Genomic DNA, 21,278 nt, shown 5'->3' on the forward strand with positions numbered 1-21,278 from the left:
GGTATTAGCCAATACGTCTTTACTGGAAAAGATTGCAGTGTCTCCTACTGATCATGTAACCTCTTCTAACTTAGAAATTGCTGACAAATCTAGACTTGCTTCCACGGCCATTACATCTTTGGACGGAGCTTTACCTAATAACCCGGCTCTTAATGTCCAGGTGGTGGATGTTCCTCGTCCCCAGGCCCATACCGAGGTCCCGAGAGAAACAGATCGCCACACTAATACTGCCATCAATTCTAATATTATTTCTACCAGTAAGTCCAACTTAGAGGAAGCTGATTCCCCCCAAAATTTTCCATCTATTAATCTTCCACCCGAGTCCCAGCCTTACACTGTCATAATGGTGGGTGTTCCTCGGCTCCCCCAGCCAAAGTTCGAGTGTCATAGTGAGCTGAAGAACAAAGTCTCACACTGGTTAAATACCAACAGGCCTTTACCAGCTGGTCTAGGGGCTGAAATAATGACTGTTCGTAGGGTATGTTGGTTGGGCAGTAGTGTTAAACAGGTGGAGGGTGATTGTGTGATTATTAACTTCCGTGACCCCAGGGCTGTCAGGCATATTTGTTCCTTTCCCAATATTTTGAGAGGGACCGGCATATCCACAGTGGACTTGTCATACTTTTATCCACAAAAACCCTTTGCCACAATACGTGACATGTCTCTTGCTTGGGAAAGGGTCAATGGGACTTCCCACCGTCTGATAAGGCCGGATTTTCATCTCCCACTGTCAAATTATTATGCACCCCTGAATTCATTAGAAGGGGTTGATTGACAGTTATCTTATCAGGATAATTCTAGTTTTTCGTGGGAAGGCTGCCTTGGCCCAATTAACTTAGTGCACAAGGGGAGTGGTGGCTCTCGGGGTGGTCAAGTTGGTTTGGTTGCTTTCTTTCCCAGCACCCCGCCTCCTCAACCAATTAGTTTACCTTCCCCTCTCACTGATTCTTGTCTACCCGAAAGTGAGACTAGGGGCCCCATTGATATTGTATTAACACCAGTCACTAATGGTCCCGTCTCTGCAGCACTATGTGCCATGCCATCTAGTTCCATGCCTTTGACCCTGGTTTCGTGGAATGTTGCGGGCCTTAGTAGTAGGGTAACTTCTGAAGAATGGGTAGGCTGGGTAAACACCCACGACATCCTGGTTTTCCAGGAAACCTGGGCGGTGGATCCGATCTATCTTTCTGGGTTTGTAAACTTTTCTAAGGGGGCCATTCGTGGCATCAGGGGCCGTCCGTCCGGCGGGCTCTGTATATGGGTTAAGCAATCCCTTGGGTATTCACTCAAGGAACTAGCTATTGACAGCCCCGACATATTAATTATCTCCTTGCAACATAACAACGATCCCGCAGTTTTAATTATAAATGTTTATAACAGAGGCCTCCCTGGTGGACGTGGTACTAACACCTTTTTATTATTAGATGGGTTTCTGGACACCATTAATATTTACACCAATGTCTATATTGTGGGCGATCTAAATTGCTGTTTCGAACCCCTGCTTTCTACTCTAGACCCACTAACTGGGGAAGTGGATGCGATTTTAAATATTCCCCCTCTTGATCTCCCTCCCATCAAGAGGTGGACTGAGTCTGCCACCCAGTGGATGGGATTATGCATGGAGCGGGGATTTAGGGCCGCAAATGGGAGGACCACCTCCGATAAGGGTGGAAAGATGACTTTCTCAGATGGCCGACGTTGTAACAGCAGAATTGATTATGCCCTTGTTAAAATCGAGTTCTGGTCAACACTAAGTGATATGGCGGTATTAGACCGTCCAGAGAGTGACCACAACCCGTTGGTCTTAAGTCTCTTACTTTGCCCGGCACATAGATCCAAACCCACCGAAATAGCGACCGCGGAAGCCGTTTTAGCTAATGATCGACGGCGCGTTCGCTGGGACAAGGCTGCAATTGATGTCGAATTACTGTCAGTGATTAGCTCCAAGGTATCCGGTGCTCTGGCTGATTTACAGTCTTTCCAGAGTATCGAGGATGTTGTTGGTAAAACCACATGTGTTCATGACCATCTTTTCACTGGCCTCAAATCTCTTTTCTCCAAGCCTTGTAAGGCTAAGAAATCTGCCACTTTAAAGCCATTATCCTGGTATAACAAAGAGTGCCGTGAATCTTTTAGCAATTTAAAATCTGCTATTGCTAATAACGATCCAGTTAATACCAGACTGGCTAGGAAAACCTACAATAAGGCTAAAGCCAAGGCCAAACAAGAGTGGGACAACGACCACTGGAATAATCTTTTGGCTGCTAGCAAGCACCGGAATCTAACCCTCTTCTGGCATATTGTCAAGTGGGGTAACTCCCAGAACAGTCAGGTCCCGACCAATCACGTCCCTCCGGACGCCTGGGTGACTCATTTTGAATCCCAGTTCTCGGTTTCCCCACTGGTTGAGGGTTTTGCTCCAGCCACAACTAGGGATCTTCCCTTCCACTCGACTTTGACTTTTGACAGTGCCGAAGTTGAAAAGGCCTTAAGTAAGATCCCAAGTGGTAAGGCGCCTGGTATGGATTGCGTACCTACGGATCTTTTTAAATCTGATCCAGGGAATTGGGTGCCTTATATTGTACACCTTGCCAACGCTGTAGCCAGAGGGGCTGATATTCCTGACTCCTGGGGGGGGGCTGAGATTCTTCCCATCTTCAAAAAAGGTGACCGCTCATGCCCGGGGAACTACCGCCCAATCAGCCTTATTGACTCGGTCCAGAAAATTATCGCTAGAATGATCTTGGCACGAATACAGGCTTGGATTGAGCAGGAGGATATCATCTCTCCCCTCCAAGCTGGCTTCAGACCGTGTACCAGTACCATCGACCAGGCATTTAAATTCCAACTAATTGTCTGGAAAACGGTCTATCTGTGTGGCGGTACTTTATACGCTGCCTTTGTAGACCTTCGGTCAGCATTTGACCTAGTCAATAGGACGAAACTCTGGAGCGTATTGGCTGAGCTAGGGCTTCCTCCCGATCTCCTGAATATCATCATTAGGCTCCACGACAACAACTTTGCACAAGTTCGCTGGGGGAAACAGGGCCAGGTTACGGACCGGTTCAGGGTCAATCGGGGTGTCAGACAGGGGTGCGTCCTTGCTCCTACTTTGTTTCTTTTGTTTATTAATGGTGTTGTTAAGTATTATTCTAACACATCGACGGACGCCCCAACGTTGGGAGGTACTAAAATACCCCTCCTTATGTTTGCCGATGACACCCTTCTCCTTTCCCAGACCCTGTCTGGATTACAGGTGGCACTCAACGTCTTCACGAAATTCTGCCTTGATTTTGATCTGTCTGTCAATGTGTCCAAAACCAAATACATGGTTTTTAATAAAGGGAGAGGAATAAAGGGCCATGTATGTATGGACAAAGCCTTGCTGGAACGTACTAATGTTATGACCTATTTAGGGGTAGTTTTTGAAAACAAGTTGGATTGGAGGCCGCAAATTGACGTTCTATCGCTAAAATTTGCTCAGCTTTCAGGTTGCCTAGTTAAAGAACATAAGCAATCCCAGTCGAGAATGATAGGTCCCCCCATTAAAATCTACAATGTAAGGATCAACTCGGCGATCCTTTACGGCGCCGAACTTTGGGGCTTCGCAGATCTTTCTCCTCTGGTTAAGGCGCAATATAAATTCCTCAGATTGCTCACGGGGCTTCCTTGTTCTACCCCTGTCAAACCCCTCCTGTTGGACCTTGGTTGTCACTCGTTTGATGATATTGCAAGGTTCAAACCATTGGCTTTCTGGAGGCGTTTATGGACAGTCCCTGAGTTGGACCTTTATGCTAAGGCTTTTCTCGATGTGCGAGCCATCTTGGGGGCTGGCAACATTCCCTGGTTCAAACAGACCAAACAACTCCTGGAATCTATGGGGTTGGGCAACCTATGGTCCGATCCAGCCAATAAACCCTTTCCCTCTAAGAAAGATTTTAAGAGCCTTTATTGGTCAATGGTACAGCAGAAACATTTTAACACAGCTACCGCAGAGTCCTTGTCAGGAAGGTTCCTAGCCCAAAAAAGAATTCCACTCCTCGAAGCTTACTGGGACACCATCACCAGACCTTATGACAGGAAACTATACCACCAATTCAGGGTAGGCACACTTCCGACCAACTCTTTCACCAAAAAATGGAAGGGCATGACCAGCGACTCCTGCAAAAATTGTTTTGATTGTATAGACTCTGTCGGACACATTTTTTTTGTTTGTCCTGCCTACGCTGCACCCCGAGCAAAATGGCTCAAACCATTATGTCAAATTTTGGGCACCAGACGAGGGTCTGAAGCACTTGAAATGTTGAGATTTGAGCCTAGCGAATATGTTGCTATCGCTGTTGCCAAATTTATGGCTTGGGTTTGGTTTATCAGAACCAAGAGGCATTAGGGTACTGAAATTTGTTTATGTATATTGCTCATGTTCTTCTTTTTAATCTATGTATTTTTAAAATTATGTTTTTCTTTTATGTATTGTAATTGTCTTTCATGATGTAATACATCGATAATAAAGACTAATGAAAGAGAAAGAGAAGAGTGGGAATAGTAATTTTTACCCCTACGCTATCCAATACTTTCCCTATTATTGCACTCTCTGGAGTGTGAATATTAATTTTTACCCTCCCGCTATCCAACACTTTCCCTTCTGTTGCATTCTCTGGAGTGGGAATATTACTTTTTACCCTACCGCTATCCAACGCTTTCTCTAGTGTTGCACTCACTGGAGTGGGAATAGTAAATTTGACCCTCCCGCTATCCAACCCTTTCCCTACTGTTGCACTCTCTGGAGTGGGAATAGTAATTTTTACCCCTACGCTATCCAACGCTTTCCCTACTGTTGCACTCTCTGGAGTGGGAATAGTAATTTTTACCCTACCGCTATCCAACGCTTTCCCTACTGTTGCAGTCACTGGAGTGGGAATAGTAAATTTGACCCTCCCCCTATCCAACGCTTTCCCTACTGTTGCACTCTCTGGAGTGGGAATAGTAATTTTTACCCCTACGCTATCCAATGCTTTCCCTACTGTTGCACTCTCTGGAGTGGGAATAGTAATTTTTACCCCTACGCTATCCAACGCTTTCCCTACTGTTGCACTCACTGGAGTGGGAATAGTAAATGTTACCCTCCCGCTATCCAACGCTTTCCCTACTGTTGCACTCTCTGGAGTGCGAATAGTAATTTTTACCCCTACGCTATCCAACGCTTTCCCTACTGTTGCACTCACTGGAGTGGGAATAGTAAATGTTACCCTCCCGCTATCCAACGCTTTCCCTACTGTTGCACTCTCTGGAGTGTGAATATTAATTTTTACCCTCCCGCTATCCAACACTTTCCCTACTGTTGCATTCTCTGGAGTGGGAATATTAATTTTTACCCTACCGCTATCCAACGCTTTCTCTAGTGTTGCACTCACTGGAGTGGGAATAGTAAATTTGACCCTCCCGCTATCCAACCCTTTCCCTACTGTTGCACTCTCTGGAGTGGGAATAGTAATTTTTACCCCTACGCTATCCAACGCTTTCCCTACTGTTGCACTCTCTGGAGTGGGAATAGTAATTTTTACCCTACCGCTATCCAACGCTTTCCCTACTGTTGCAGTCACTGGAGTGGGAATAGTAAATTTGACCCTCCCCCTATCCAACGCTTTCCCTACTGTTGCACTCTCTGGAGTGGGAATAGTAATTTTTACCCCTACGCTATCCAATGCTTTCCCTACTGTTGCACTCTCTGGAGTGGGAATAGTAATTTTTACCCCTACGCTATCCAACGCTTTCCCTACTGTTGCACTCACTGGAGTGGGAATAGTAAATGTTACCCTCCCGCTATCCAACGCTTTCCCTACTGTTGCACTCTCTGGAGTGGGAATAGTAATTTTTACCCCTACGCTATCCAACGCTTTCCCTACTGTTGCACTCACTGGAGTGGGAATAGTAAATGTTACCCTCCCGCTATCCAACGCTTTCCCTACTGTTGCACTCTCTGGAGTGGGAATAGTAATTTTTACCCCTATGCTATCCAACACTTTCCCTACTGTTGCACTCACTGGAGTGGGAATAGTAAATGTTACCCTCCCGCAATCCAACGCTTTCCCTACTGTTGCACTCTCTGGAGTGGGAATAGTAATTTTTACCCTCCCGCTATCCAACGCTTTCCCTACTGTTGCACTCTCTGGAGTGGGAATAGTAATTTTTACCCCTACGCTATCCAACGCTTTCCCTACTGTTGCACTCACTGGAGTGGGAATAGTAAATGTTACCCTCTCGCTATCCAACGCTTTCCCTACTGTTGCACTCTCTGGAGTGGGAATAGTAATTATTACCACTACGCTATCCAATGTTTTCCCTATTATTGCACTCTCTGGAGTGGGAATAGTAATTTTTACCCTCCCGCTATCCAACGCTTTCCCTACTATTGCACTTACTGGAGTGGTAATAGTAAATTTTACGCGCCCGCTATCCTACACAGAAAATATTGAATATTTTTAATTAATATTACGTTAAGATATATGTATTAATTTTATTTTTTTTACTTTAATTATTCATTAAGTTTACTGTTATTTAAGTATTTTTAAGTATGTGTCAGTTAATTATATGTATTATTTAATTAATTTAACATTACTTTTAAAACATTTAAAAAATGCGATATTTTGACTAACTATATTATTTACAACGATATTTTGGATTCGATATTTTTGTAATTTCCTGTTTGGAGATAGGACTTCGATATTTTGGTATTCTATATTTTTGCATCGATATTTTTGTAAGTCTATATTTTTGTAGTCGATATTATGTCAGTGATCCGCAGAAGACATCATGTCCGATCCAGAGGGAGTTGCATGACGCGGGAGGGGGAAGTTTCAACAAATAATAGGGAACAAAGACATCCACGACATATAAGAAATCATCTGTAGGATAAAAAAGAACAATATAAAAAGTTAATAAAAAAAACTTTAGATTGTTACACAAGAATGGCATAGTATATTCAGAAAAGCGGTAACGACTAAACTTAGCAACAAAAAGCACTCACTTTATAGATACTGAGGGAGCAACGTCTATGACATCAGCTCTGCATGACACAAGATAGTCCCGCACACAAGAAAGATCTTCATAAGTCATAGTTTTATTATTATGAGTGACTTTGAAAAAACATGGGTGAAAAGACCTAACGGCTCCAATGGGCAGGTCTCATGCTCAGAAAGTTTCTTCTCCTGTGTGCCGTAGCTTTGGCATAGTCTTGAGAGAAATATACGGCATTTCCAGACCAGGTGAGTCTTCTAAGGCGACGCTCAGCCAATATAACCTGCATTAAATCTGTGTACTCTAATAAGTAAAGAATGACACCTCTCGGTCTTTTAGGGGGTGAAGCAGCCAAAGGAGGGCAGCCCAATCTGTGAGCTCTCTGGATGTTTAGTTGTGGACTTTCCGGTAACTGTAAGACCTGAGGTAAAAAAGATTTGAAAAAAGAAATAATGTCCACCCCTTCCGTACCTTTGGGATGACCATAAATGCATAGGTTATTTAGTCGATTATGATTTTCAAGGTCTTTGACCTGTCTCTGTAGAGAAGAAACTTGTACCTGTAAGGAGTTTACTTTGAGAGATGTGTCATTATGGTGCAGGATTTGTTGTTCCGCTGAAGACAAATGCTCCTCCATGAGTGACCAACTCTCAGTGAGAGTTTGCAATTTAGCATTAGTGTCCTTGATAAAAGGGCGCAGAGACCTGATTTCTTCCAAGAAAAGGTCAACAGAGGCTGCAGGCGCAGATATTGTAGGTGAAGGTGGGTCTTTTTTAAGCCGCTTAACTTGTGATTTATTGACCTGAGCTTGAGATGACCCTGCAGGTGAGATATGAGAAGAGGCCACATTTGACCCTGCGCTTGAAGTAAGATTTTCCATTGCGGTAGAGACAGCTGAGGCCGGCAAACATCTTTGTATTTTTCCTACCGGAGACTGAGTTGTAGAATGAAGAGCTTTTGACCTGCCCATGTATTAAAGTCACACAGAAATGTGCATAACACGTATCCAGTGTAGCAAAATTATTACTGTTCCACAGATATTCCAACAACTGCTGCAGGGGTTAGAAATTTCAGAACGAGCATGCCATTAAAGAGGAAATGCAGAGCATAAACTGAAAGTCTCCACAAAATTCTTAGAACAAAATGCAGCTAGAAACCTGTTACTGGTGATGCAGTGCTCCAGTTCTGGCAACAGCTTGAGAGAAGAAAAAAGTCCTTTAGAAATTGTCAGAAAGCCATTGAGCTACAGAAACATTTCTTGCCAGAGACAATGCCCTTACAAATATAGGAAACTCCAATGTAGAAAATGTCTTTAAAAGTATGAACAGCCGTCAAGGAAGGAGCTTGCCAAACATTTACTCAGAGGGTAGAGCTGGTTCCTTTCATGATCAAAATGGCGGCCAGCTCTGAGGGAGGGAGACAGGTCACTTCAAACCTGACTTGTGGGCCCCCGCAACCCAATAAACACACAAAATGCAACCACTGTGCATGCCCTATCAAAAACGGGTTACACAGTGACCAATGAAGCAGGGGGGCCGCCGCCGCACAGCCGACATTTGCGCCAATCTCCGGAGCCTCACCGAGACGCTGCCATCTTCAGCATGAGGAAAGCCATGCCCCCAGCATCTTTCATCTTGAAGAAACAGAATGGGCAAGAGTGAGCTAAGACCATCTTGCTGAATCACGGACAGAACACCCCTACCTTCCAGTACAATGACCACTTGATGGAGAAAAAGAGAACATGAAGAGGCTGGAAGAAACACTTGAAATTAGGATAGCAAAAGGCTCCTTGGGGAGAGATTAGCTCATTATATAGTGAGGGAATACTTGTAAAACAGGTACTTTGTAGTAAACACTAGGGGGTTCAAACTACCTGTGTCCTGTTGTCTTTTGGGTGCATGCATTCTCTCTTGTAACTATTGAAATTAACTCAACACAAGTGAATCTTGAAAAATAATGGAGAAAAGAGTAGGAAGAATCTGGCAGTTCTAACCTGTATGGCTTACAATAACCTAGAACCCTCAGATTTAGAGCCAATCTCATATTAGGCAAAGGTGAAATAGTAAGGATGAAGATTAGTTGGAAGGAGAGGAGCTAGGACAGAACTCTTAATATGTGGCTAATGACCACTTGCCTATAACATTTTGTCATAAACAAATCTGGTCATGACCTCAAAGAAGTTACTTGTATACAATTGTTAGGGTAAGCAATACAAATGTAGGTAATGTAGGTAATGTAGATAATGTAACAAAGTATAATCTGAATTCATGTTGTAGCCTTTATGACCTTTTTTCATTGGCAGTACTAGAAGATAAAATAACATAATTCCTTTCTGAAAAGACGAACATCTTACTCAATAAACATAATAAAGTCAAAGGACATAATTATGGGTGTGGTGGAGGAGTAGGTGTTATTTATCAGACCCAATAAAATCTGTCTTGCCTAAAATAGGGATAAACTATAGTACCACAGAAAGCATACAGTTGAGGGCACTACCTTTTTTAAAGATATGAACGATCATCATACAGACAACAATTTGACTCCAAACAGAGGGACTTAGCGCATACCGAAGTCTGGAGTAAACATCTTTCCCAGCAGGATATCAAGAATTTGACATTCTCCACGGCCACAAAAATAATGTAACTACAACATGAGGCAGCTTTGTGCAAACGCGCCCACATGTGGTCAGTCATGAATTTGTACTGTTCAAGAAAACAACAGAACTACATAACCAGTACTTATCCAATATGGATCAAAGCTCAGCTCGTGGCTCTAAGAATGGGCGAGTGGAGCTTTCTACATCATATTCTGTCTTGGCTCTCTGGTGCCAACCACTACACTAGCTGCCGCCTATGAGGCCACGAAAGAGAAACTCTAATTCATGTTTTAGGTAATTGTCCTCAGCTACTGCAGCAAAGGAAATGTCTTCTCAGAACCAACTTCATCAGGTCAGGCATGCGCACATGCCAGCAGGTTGTAATCGCCACCTTGATCCTGCAAAATTCTCAATTAAATATCAAAACTGTTAAATTTCTTCGGATAGCAGCCATCAAAATAGGCTCCGCAAGCTCTTACGAGGATGCAGCTGTACAGCCTTAAACGCAGCCACCATTGCCCATAGTGCATACACTTGTTCGAACTTCTCCAAAACGCTGAGCTCAAACAGTTCCAGATGAATCATCAATTCTGATGTCGTCAGCTCCCTATTTTTGCAGACAGCTTCATGTATATATAGCCCTTACTCTGTGATCTCAGTCTGTGACCGGACCTTTACATAATCTATCATCCGGATTATACTTGGAACTCTAACACCAGTTACAGCTTCCAAATCTTTGCAAAAACGCAGGCTCAGCTCATTGCAAGTCGGCATACCCTGCACAGAGCTCAAAAAATATTGTTAGGTCTGCACTAGATCAGCTTTACAGGACCAATTACAAAATCCATTGTCCGGACTCCATCAGGCAAGTAACTGGAAACTAGATGTCACTGTTTCACTCTGGTCGACAGTCCACACCAAGAATCTTGGCCTGTGAAACATGTATCTAGTGCACTAAACTTGATGGAACACAATTAGGCTCGGGACTAGCAAAATTTGCACACGGCTCTACACTCTCAGATCTTACGCACTGTTTGTACCTTTATGCTGGTCCGTTCTGGGTCAACAAACTCAAAACGCTCCTACCAAATGTACCGGGTCAGGCTTGAGCATGGAACTGGACATCCAGCCTTACTGCCCACTTTCAAACAATGGACTGTTTGAAACTTTGCTAACAAGCACGATGCTACGCACTAACTGTAATTTTATACTGGCTCGACCTGTGTAGCCGAACACGCACCGGGCTAGTCTCAAGCAAGAGAATCTCTGGCTTTCTCCTAACTACCTACATTTAGGCTTGAACTCCGGAAAAGTTGCACATGGTCTGTAATTCTTCGGAGTTCCAAGTTATGCTCTATCCGCTGGTTTTATCTGCTTTTATCATGGGATAATCATATTGCTTTTTTTTTTATAGATCTCTGTACTCTAATACCTGCTACTATTTGTAAAGGTTTTTATGAGCTACACAATTAAATTGACTATGACTATGGGTTGTGTAAGTAACACATTACACCCAATCAGCAGACTTTGACACTTCTACTCAGATAAGTAATGAGCATTAGGAGAAATGTGATCGTGAAACTCAACTTTTGTATTTGGAGAAGACATGCTACTAGCAATAAGTTTGCAATTCAGGTTCAAAAGTTCTTCATGACAAAAAGGTGATCACTGTCATTTATAAAAAAAATAGGCAATTTCTCAATTATTCTGTTTATTGAAAGGCATAAAGTGTTACGGACTGAGTAAACCCCTTCCTGCATTTTTTCACTAGAGTCAGTCAGTGATGATCAAGGATACCTTCAACACACCAATATACCCCAGGCAAAGGAGTGAAATGATTTACTTCTACAGAGTCTTTGAGATGACTCTTCTATTGTGAATAGCTGATGTGGTAGTTATCCATTAGTCGGTAAGGAATTCATACACTTAAAACATTTACAAGTACCCATTTGGTAGAAGGTGTGATTAGTATGTTTAACTAGTGTTTCATTCAAAAACTCCTCAGGATACCATCCTCTACAGACAAAGCTGAGTGAAAAGGTAACTCAGGGTCCAAATAACCTTCCATTCTTTACTGTAGACAAACATAACAAAGGATGGTCTCTGTCCTGCTGGGATGCTACTTCATCAAAGAAACACAATGTTGGACACTTAATGTACATGCGCACGCAATATTTGTTATGTAACTATGACATTAATTTAGCCCTTGATGAGCTGGACTCAGGCAGAAGGGGAGATGGAGGCCCTGACAATAAAGACCCAGTGAAAGCTGATTCACTATATCCAAAGCTCCCTGCAATGCTTGCTGGTAATATTTGTCATAAGTTATCCCACCAATATGTTAGGAGGATCTTTAGTGAAATTGCCATGCCGAGGTGGCCAATGGCACCACATTTTCATAAACAAACTGCCAAAGAATGGTGGTTGTTTCTAAAAACCAAACAGAAAATGTTACTGAGGTGCACAGTGTTTTCTCTCAGTGTGTGTGAGGGATAAAAAAGTAGATTTCCCATATATAAGGAGTATCGGACCTTTATTATGTTAGCATGATGCATCTATATATACGCTGCCTGTTTGATATATATGCTTTTGCTTGGAGGAAACTCGTTTATTTCCTCCCTGTATATCTATTCCTAAAAGAGTAGGCCGAGAACCATACAGACGCCATCTTCTGAACATATGCTCGAGCACGGGCTGTGATCACGTGTTGATCACGTGCAGTTGTCAGGCCCCAGTTCATTTGAGTTACTGGTAGCAGCTGAAGGTAGGCTGTTTATTTCATTGTTCTAAGACTCAAGGTCGCATCTGGCTTTGGGTGTGATAAGCACATTCCCGGAGGCGCCGTGTCTACACTCCCAGGCACGAAGACGAAAGGGAGTCACCCCTCCTGACCTGATCAGTAATAGATAGTCAAGCCTTTGTACTGGTCTGATGTGTGCCATATATGATCATTTCCTGGAGCTCGAGGGCCAACTGGTGTTTTTCCTTTTACAGTGATTGTATGTGTTGAACTGAAAAGTATATATCCTCATGTTTGAATACGAGCCAACAGTCTTCTCGGCGCACCTGATGAGTGAGGTTCGGAGAGGCTCCTCTATAGTGTATTTTTGTCTAATAAACGATTGAACCTTCTTCACTGCCAACTGACTGATTATTGGGTAAAGGTATTGGGACTATTGGTAGGAACAGTCCTTCGGTTTATTTTTATGGTACATCATGTGGGTGACAAATTGGCATCATTCCTAACTACAGGCAAAATACTCAGTGCTTTGCATGGTGGTTCGAAGCAGAAACAAGCATTGGCAAAGCCGATAGATCTGGCGTTGGCTGCCAGCCTTTCAGCAATTCTTCTTTTGTTTTGTCATGGTGTTTGTAAAACTTTATTGCTTGGGAGCTGCTGGGTCCGTTACAAATAAAAAAAAAAACATTGGCTAAAGGCAAAAAGAAATTTTGGTCACCAAAATGTACACTTTACCACAGTAATCCCTGGCACTAAAAGGAACTTCGGGGCATATTATCAAGGACGACGTTAAAATTATCGCCGCTTTAGCGGCAGAAAACTGCTGCTAAAAGCGGCAATAATGGGCTTGAAAATATGCCACAGAGACTTCCAATAGTAGCCCATGTTCCAGTGTGAACATGGGCCTTCTATTGGAATTCTCTGCGGCATATTATCAAGCCCATTATCGCCGCTTTAGCGGCAGTTTCCTGCCGCTAAAGCGGCGATAATTTTAACGCCGTCCTTGATAATATGCCCCTTCTTTGTTTGTGGATGTGTTCCTTTTAAAAGGAAAAATGTGAATACAATTGCGATTCTCCTATTACCATGAGTAGAGACTCTGGATTTCATTTAAGACACGGAGACTAACATTACGCATAATACTTTTAATGCAGTCTCCAAGCTGCCGCATACATCACAAAGTAAAAGATTCCAGAACAGAACATTAGGAGCATACAATAGGCATGAGCCATCAACAATCTGCCTCTTTTAAATGTGGTGGAGAAGATAATAAGTCCCAAATGTTAGTCTTCCACACACTTGTCTAAGACCAAACGCAAAATGAAGGCCGAAGAAGAACGAGGAAGGAACCAAAAGACCAAACTTCTCAAAATTATGAAAGGTTAACTGAAAAGAAAGAGAAATATAAGCATTTCCAGAAAGGATAGAACGACAAGCAAAGCACAATGCAACTTAAATGATATAATGAAATTATTAAAACAACTATTTCCTAATAATAATCTTTAAAACATTAGAAAACATTTTCCATCAAAGGTATTAGAGATTTAGAGAAATATATAAAGTAAGCTTTAGCCTTCAAAGGGAAGAGATGGGTGGGATAATGTTAGACTCTTTAATGAAATCCAGATTCTCTAGTCATGGAAATAGTAGAATCGCAATTTCATTACAAGAATGGAGGCTACATTATGCATGTTAGTAGCTTTGTATGACTACATCAGATATGTGTTAGATTGGTTTACAGTAATGTCGTGAGAAAGTGCTAGTATTAGACCAGTCGGCAGCTTTGAGAATGTTGTCTAACTTACCACCAGACCAGAAAGATTTACTGGCCATAGCACCTCTAAGAGAGTGAGCTTGGAATTTCTTTAAATCAATACCTGCTAAATTCATGACAGTTTTAACCCATCTGGCAATGGCGGTAGAAGTTATACCTCTATGAGGTTTAACAAAAGATATAAGTAACTGATTCACATCGAGAGCATGAAGACCATTCATTCTGCGATCGTTCTCTCTCATGCAGTCTACCACACACAGTTTAGGGAATAAATCAAACCATGGATAAAAAATTGAATCAGACATCGTCTTGGTTCTCCTAATTAGTTCAAATTTGACACCAAACATATTATAGGATCTATTGGTGATATCAAGAGTTTTGACATCAGAAACTCTTCGACAAGAAATTAAACATAGCAGTGTTGCGATCTTGATGGATAGTGATTTCCTATTCAACTGAGTATTACCAGGCCAATTTGAGAAAAGATCCAGAATTAACTTAACGTCCCAGAGAGACTCATATTTGGGTATAGGGGGTCTCCTTAGTCGAATACTCTTCATTACTCTACAAACAATGACATTCTTACCTACGGTTTTACAGTTAACGAGGGTATGGCCTGCAGAGATAGCCGATCTGTAGCAATTGATAGTTCTAGAGCTGAGACCTCTTTCAAACTTTTCTACAAGGAAGTTTACTTTCTCAACAATAGGTGCCTCCACGGAATCCAGGTTCCTTTCCAGGCACCAACGTGCCCAGCATCTCCATATGTTGTTGTACCTCTAGTGAGTGCCTGGGGCCCAGGACTCTCCGAGGAGAGTTGAAGCTGTCGACGAAAGTCCTGAGACTTCATTGGATCTCCTGACACACTCCAGGCAAGAAGGTTGAAACTCCCGCTCTGAATTAGGGGGTGATCTCCTCCATCTATGTCTGTTAGAAGATTCAGTTGTGCCTTATCCAGGGCTGTAAATGTCGAGACGTAACTCCCTGATGACTTTGTAAGGTCTTCGCCGAAGAGTAACCCTTTGGGGTTCTGAGAGGGTTCTCTGTCTGCCATATCACTCAGCTTTGCGTTAATTTTCGTCAGTATGACCCACCTTCTTTCTTGAGGCTGGCGTTGGCATTGCCCAGCAGTAACAATGCTCTCTGGCTCCATCCCCTAATTAAATCTGTGTCCAGGGGTGTGCCATTAACGTGGCTTTCCTCGGCAGTGTCATTGATCCTGGCTAGAGGTCCCAGGACATCAAGGAGACGGTCTTGACATCCTTTGAGGATCTTTCCACCCCTTTTCTCGGATCTCTGCCGAGCTTAAAGATGAATTTGATTAACTCCGGGTCTAGGTTAGGAGTTTGCCAGGTCTTGTCCTGTATTGAGGGTCTAGAGCATTCAGCTCTGAGTATATTACGGGTGTCGTTTTCTAAAAGATTTCTGAGCCATTTCTTTTTAAATTTGGCCACATGTTCCTGTGGCCACCATTCCCAGCTTCTCGGATGCTTGATGTTAATCGTTGAGGGTGCTGTATTTCGACGAGGATGGGAGTTCCTCCTCGGTCAGTTGGCTGTAAAACTCTTGGTCGTCATCCTCGTCCAAGTCTAGGACATATTCCTTGAGTATGTCCAAAGCCTCATCATCTTGAAAATCATTATCTCCCATTTCATATTGAGCAGCAAGGAGTTTTGTACTGCTAGAAGGATAGGTTGTGCTGCTAAGGACACCCAGGGAGTTTGAGGTGCAAGGACCTCCGTTAATTGTTGAGGTGCTAAGACCTCCTGAGTTAGTTGAGGTGCTAGGACCTCCCATTGTGCTCTTGGGGATTGGTTGTTCAATATTTTTATTTTGTCTTTTTCCCCTTCTTTCAGTGAGGTCCTTAGAGGTATGGGAGCCCTGGTTCCCTATAAATTTGTGCTCCTCAGTAGGGAAGGACCTAATTACAGATTAATGTATAAAGCCTGTCTGAAAACCCCTACAAGAAACTATGTTACACACACTTCAATCAATAGTTCTTGACTAACATAGGCTCAAAAATGTCAGTGGCTCTGGTTTTGGCTGCCTGCCTCTTGCTTTTGAAAAAAAGGACAAGAAAGAAGATAGGAAGGAAGGAAGAAAGGCAAACAAAAAGGGAAGGGCGAAGAGCAGAAAAGGAAGGAAGGAGGCATGGAAGGCAAGGGAGGAAAAACAGCAAAACAGGAATGAAGGACAGCAACAGAGAAGTTAGGATGAAGGAGAGGAAGAAAAGAAGGAGAGAAAGAAAGAAAGAAAGAAAGAAAGAAAGAAAGAAAGAAAGAAAGAAAGAAAGAAAGAAAGAAAGAAAGAAGGAAAGAAAGAAAGAAAGAAAGAAAGAAAGAAAGAGAGGAGGCAAAAAGGAAGAAAGGCAAGAAAAATGTAAATGGAAAAAAGAAACAGAAAGAAAGGAAGTAGGAAAAAAGAAAGAAGAAACAGAAGTAAAAAAGGAAGAAGGCAAAAAATAAAGGAAAGAAAAAAGAAGGAAAAGGGAATGAAAGAAGACAAAAAAGAAATAAAGAAAGGAGAAAAAAAGGAAGGAAAAAGGAAAGAAGGCAATATAGAAAAAGTCAAGAAAGAAGTAAAGATATCAAAAATGAAAGATTGAAGAGAACTAGGTAAAAAGAATAAAGTGAAGAAAGAATGGAAAGCTAAATGTAAAAAGGGCAAAACAGAAAGGTGTAATAAAAGATGGTGAGAAAGAAAGAAAGACAAAAAAAGAAGGCAAGAACGAAATAGAAGGAAAGAAAATGAAAGAAGGAAATAAAAAAGAGAGATAAAGGGAAAGAAGGCAAAAAGAAAGAAAGGAAAGATGGAACGACAAATTAAAAAAGAATAAATGAAAGCAACAAACAAGAAAAGAAGCAAGGCAAAAAAGAAAGAAAGAAAGAAGTCAAAAAAGAAAAGAAGGAGCGCAAAAGAGAAAGAAGGAAAGAAAGAAAGAAGGAAAGATGACAAAAACAAAAGGAAAGAAGATAGGCAAAAGGAAAGAATTAATGAAGTCAAAAAGGAAAGAGACTGAAAGAAAGAAGGAAAGGATAAAATGAAGAAGACAAAAAGGAGGAAGGAAACAAGGCAAAAAGCAGGAAACAATGAAAGAAGCAAAGAAGGAAAAAAAAGGATACAGTCAGAGAAAAAGGGAAAGAAGGCAAAAAAGAAAGAAAGAAGGAAGGAATGAAGAAACAAAAAATGAAAGAAATCAAAAACGAAAAAAGATAAGAAGGAAACACAGAAAAAAAGGAAAGAAGTAGAAAAACAAAGAAAGCAAAAAGGAAAGGAAGAAGGGAAGAAAGAAGGCAAAAAGAAGGAAAGAAAAAAGAAAATGAAAAGAAGGAAAGGACGAGGGTTCACGGTATAAAATATTAAATACTAAAACCCAAATTATACTCCACTTATGTTTGAATGAAAGAGTCACAAGTATGTTGCAAAAGAAACACAATGTAGTTTGTTTTTCTTCCTGCGGAAAGTTTACTAAAGAACCATTGGTGAAACAGAGTCCTGGAACACAATATGTTATGCTGTGAAATAGCAGCTTTCGATTAGCAAAGGCCAATTCCAAACAAATGTACAACAGCATTGGCAGGAGACAGGAACTGATAAAGCTGAAATATGTCCTGCATTCATACGAAGAGCTGGTAGAAATCATCCTGCTATCACAAATGCAAAAGGAAAGTAACAATAAAGTGAAAACAAAAACATTGACACTGGAGGAAACTACCTTGTGTGTGGTTCTGCTCTTTGTGAAAGAGCAACATGCAGTTACTTAAAGTGTAGCTAACCTTAATTAGGGTCACCCCTTGCCCCATGCAGCATGCTGTAGAAGAAGAAAGCAAAATGTAAATTACGCAACAACAGACCAATGGGTGAAGAGAACTGGCTGAAACCCCCCTTAAGAAAGTAGGTTATACATATTTTGGTAAAATCAAAAGGTGTTGGCTAGCTCCAGACCTACGAAATGGCAATGGAAAGCCTGTCCTGAAAAGCACAGACCTTTTGATGCCATTTAGTTGGTGTCCTGTGGAACATGGACACCAGCAATTGATTACCGAAAGCAGTCAGTTGAGTCCTTTCTGTCTGAAACGCAGCGGCTTTTCCCCTTCACATGAGGAGTGAATTTGATATCCCTTCTAGCAGATGGCCTATTACAGCTGATCTATAAATAAGCCCCAACAGCTTTATATAAGGGAATGTTCTGCTCCATTCACTAAGGTTGCAAAGATGACAATGGTGAGTCTCCATAACCAGAAGTAAACTCATATGGTAAGCTATTTATGAATGCTAAAAGTAGAGAATGAACATATGTAAGTTTATTCTAGGATTTCAGGTATTCTGGTCTCTGCATGAAGAACTTGGTTAGTATATCCTCCGTTCCTCCATCTCCCTGTTGCTGCCCAATTCATACTTCAATTGTCTCCCAATATTTCCTCTGCTCTCCATCCTTTGTTTTACCATCATTCTTTATTTTACACACCTGCTCGTTGACAGCAATCTGTTGCCTCAAAGCTGCATTGGACCTACATACATTTATATATACACATACATGCATTTTTCTACAAAATGGTTTCACTGGCTGAAACTGCAATTGTATGATGACTCAACCAATTGTCATTTCCTAATATTCATTTCAGATATAATATTATCATTATTATTATTATTATTATTATTATTATTATTATTATTATTATTATAAAGTGTCCTTCTTGCCAGCTTACATCAGTGGACTTCAAATAATTGTAACCTACATAAACTCTCCATGGTCAATGCATTCCATCTCATTTCTCTCACACTACAAATGGTTACCTCTCTTTTTTCTTCTTGAGCATTCTTTTAACTTCAAGCATGGTGTAAGTTTAATGTTGACTCAATCATCCTATATCATCCTAAAAACCACCTCCATAAAGGATAACATTGTGCCTATAATATCTTACTGCTCTTTTTAGGTTGCCAATGAAGATAACTTTTACTGGGCTACCACGAAGAATGAAACTTCTGCTATCAGTATGTTAATCAATCTTACTTAAGGGCTCCAGTTTTTGTTAAAACCTATTTTAATGATGTGAACAGCATAGGGGAAAAACCCAAGGCTTTGGCACAGTAGCCGAGTTTGTGCAGAGGAGAAATTGAGGTTATGGTCACAGTGCAATACCACACAATGACAAAACTGAATCTGTTGGGGAGCTTAAGAGAAAGGAGAGTAAGGATGACATTATGACAGTGGTGAACAATAAAGATGCATCAGGAAAAACCATGGTGGCTTATGAGGATGATTTAAGAAATCTATGTCACCTGAACTTCAAGATGTTTTGCAAGGGCCATCCAGGTATAAAATCTGTATTCCTGTGTTCATGATATCATAGATTTTCTATGCAATAGCTTCAAAAACCTGCTATTTATTATTTAAGGCATTGTAATCAGGTCCATCCTATATGCAACTCTACAAATCAAGTGGATAATCTAGTGGTGTGGGACCAGTCCAGCATGTCAAAATAATTTCCAGTCTGATCCCCCAAAAAAGGCCTTCTGAGGCCATTGTCTTATGAACAGAGTGAGCTATGAAACAAACTGAAATATAAATGCTAGCGTAGCTCATGGTCTCTGAAGTCTAATGGTACATGATGGAGAAATAAACAAGCAGGTGGGATTTCCCCTTGTGAGATAGGGATTCAAAGCTGTGGCCATGCCCAATAGGGTAGAACAACAGTGGCATTTCAGTTGAGGAAGTAATGAGGGTGTACAGTTTGTGGCAGAATTCTTTCATGGCATGGCATGGTATCGCAAACCAAAGGATATTGAGCAAGGATCAAGAATAGGGACATGCACTTCTACGAAACCCACAAAAGGTGATGGGAGGCTGCTTGCACTAAGTTTAATCACTGGCAATAGCTCGGGTAGCACTCCAAACCATTGTTCTTTTGCTCACCATGTCTCCTCAGTTTGGACCCAGCCGTAAATCAGTCTTTACCCTGTTTGTCATGGGAACAGTCCAACTCAAACAGCCAAGCCAGGTCCTCCACACAACAAAACGTCAGAGCAGTAAACATTACTGGTATTATAAGGTAGGATTTTAGCATTTTCAAGATTCAATATGAAGTTTACATGGGTAAAACAAAATATAATCACCAAGTTAATTTATAGGCATATTTGGTTCCAGGGGCTCAGGACTAATCGATGATCACAACAGCATTTTGCAGAGCCTTGGAGACTTACCATGGCAACAGCTTGATCTTGCCCAGAAGGACCAGACTCTAGGAAGGCCTTACAGAGTCAAGAGAATTAGGTCAGAATCAAGTACAGAAAGAGTAGGGCATGTTCAGGAGAGATGGACAGCAGACAATTAGGACCAATCTGGTAGGACTACATTGAGTCAGGTCTTGTACCTCCTCCTGTGGAAAAATACCAGCAGAAAGGAGGAGAAACATGCACAGAGTAGAGACCAGTCAGCTAAGATGGTGTAGACACGAACGTATGTTTTTTGAGGTTCAAGGTTGATGTGAAAAATGAATAGGTTCACTCATAAAGACCCCTACAGGTAATTCACTGGTATAAAGACATGTGGATCCAGTATTTAGCCACTAGAAGCCATAAGTTACCCAACCAGAATGTGTTTATTTAACACTATCTGAAGATATCCACAATGACAAAAACAGCTTTGGCATTTCAGACCTACATTTGGGCTAAACACCATTGCAGTTTAACTTAAAAGTTTAACTTAAAACAGCTTTATGGGAGCACACCTTGTGTATGACAGGTCCCAACTGAGCAGGTATATTTTTTCAGAGATATATGAACCATTAGTGAAAGGGGGTTGGGAATATCACTTTAGATGAAGCAGTTGTAATGCCTATCCCCATGATTAGGCTCTTGAATGGGAAGAGAGTATCCTTGAAGGACCAGATTCACTTTCCTCCACATGAAGGCACTTTACTTATATCACAGCTTGAGAGTACATGAAATTTGCAACCTGTGCAACAATACAAGTGTGAGAACCCGAGGTTGTAGAGGAGGGAGGCAGCCATTTTTAAGTTCTAGACGAGCTTCACTGGGTACCGATGCATCAGAAGGATATCATCTAGATAACTTTTAGGTGAACCCCTTTGCAGCCAAAGTTTTAGAACAGTTTGAGAGGGAAGCAGTGAAACTGCCAGTATTCACTT

The sequence above is a fragment of the Triturus cristatus genome, chromosome 2_2 (assembly GCF_964204655.1).
Source record: "Triturus cristatus chromosome 2_2, aTriCri1.1, whole genome shotgun sequence".
Taxonomy (NCBI): domain Eukaryota; kingdom Metazoa; phylum Chordata; class Amphibia; order Caudata; family Salamandridae; genus Triturus; species Triturus cristatus.